The sequence below is a fragment of the Callorhinus ursinus genome, unplaced genomic scaffold (genome assembly GCF_003265705.2).
Source record: "Callorhinus ursinus isolate GAN/ISIS: 27379988/994484 unplaced genomic scaffold, GSC_fseal_2.0 scaffold16, whole genome shotgun sequence".
In the NCBI taxonomy this organism is placed as follows: Eukaryota; Metazoa; Chordata; class Mammalia; order Carnivora; family Otariidae; genus Callorhinus; species Callorhinus ursinus.
In genome coordinates, this window is record NW_027397078.1 from 1549871 (window position 1) to 1551641 (window position 1771).

A 1771-nucleotide genomic window follows, 5' to 3' on the forward strand; every position below is an offset into this window, starting at 1 on the left:
TGATGGAGGGAGGTGGGGGGAATGGGCTGATGGAGGGAGGTGGGGGGAATGGGCTAGATGGGGATTAAAGAGGGCACTTGTTGTGATGTTTATCATCATTTTTATCACAGGTGGCAGAGTCTAGAAGTCAAAATCATTGGGGTTGGAATCAAACAGACCTGGTTTAAAATCTGACTTCACACTTACAAGCATATAAATTAATGGTTAATTGTGTAGCCATTCGGACTTTCTTGATTAAAATCCCAGCTCCACATATTTATCAGCTGTGTGACTTTAGGCAATTTTTAACCCTTCTGTGCCCAAGTTTCTTCATCTGTAAAATGGGGGTAATAAAAGTTCATACCTAATGAGCTGCCATGAGAAAAATGTGTCTACTAGGATGCTTTTGGCTTTAAGTTTCAGAAACCTGACTCAATTTACCTTACACCATAAGGTAAACTGAGGTAAATTTCTTCTTTCCCAGAAAGAAGAAAAGGACAGAAAAGAGAAAATAACAGAGAAAACTTAATACAAGTCAAGAGGGGAAAGAGAAGGAAAAAGAAAGAAGAGAGAAAAAGAGAGAGGGAGAGATCTATTTTCCCTAGCCATTAGTTTGGGGATGCTTCTCAGAGACTTCTCTGCCCAAATTTTCCTCCTGGCTTTTTAAGATTGTAATACCTGTTTTTAGTGTAAATTGCTTCAAACTTTTTTGGTAACAGTCAGGAACTAAAAATAATACTATATATGATTTATATGCTTGCTGTTATGTCTGCTTTCTAGGAGTATAAATCTCATTAAGAAGACTCTGCAAAATGTTTTAATAATGTAACATTTCTGCCCAGTCAGTGGTGTCATTCAGGATGGCATTGTGAATAGGCCAATATGATGTCAACACATACCTAAAAGACAGTTAATGCAGCAGAGAGCCAGGAGCCAAAGCCTTAAATTGGAGATGAGCCTCTATCACCAATTGCTCTGGGCCTCTCATAACCTTGCCTGGCTTCAAATTCCCCATCACCAAAATGGAAAATAAAAGCAGAATGCACTCTCCAGGTGGCAGAGTAGGGAAGAGCATCTGACCACCACACTTACGATTATAGATTCAAAAGACTGGATGGGCCTTTAGTAAAGATGAATTCATTCTCTGGATTTGCAGATGGAGGCCCTGAGGCTCAATGAGAGGAAGTCCTTCCCAAGGTCAGAGCAGCTGGGTTTCAGTAAGGTTGAACCTATGTTCGAGCCTTGTGTTCTACCATGATATGACATCGACTGATAAGTTTGTCTCTCTTTCCCTCCTTCTGTCCATTACAGCAACTGATCAATATAGATATAGATATGGACAGATACCCTTATAAATAAATTAAACTTCATATATAAATATATAAATACAAATGCTGAGAGAAGAGGATCACCTGGAGATAATACACCAATTCTGTGTCCCAGTGATAAAGTCACAAATATTTGTATAGCCTTTAACGTAGAGATTGGTATTTATCTAAAATTGGAAGGTCAAGGTTCTAACTGCTTTCTTTTTGGCCTGATTTGGCAAGTATCAGGGTGAAAGTGAGATGGGAATGTGAATATTCATTGACCTCCAAGCTTTTGAAGCAAGAAGATCAAGGGTTTCTATCAAGCCTGGAGATTATCTCTCTTAAGATGCCATAAGGATGGGCACCTGGGTGGCTCAGATGGTTAATAAGTGTTTGCCTTCAGCTCAGGTCATGGTCCCAGGGTCCTGGGATCGAGTCCCACATCAGGCTCCCTGCTCCTTGGGAGCCTGCTTCTCCCTCTG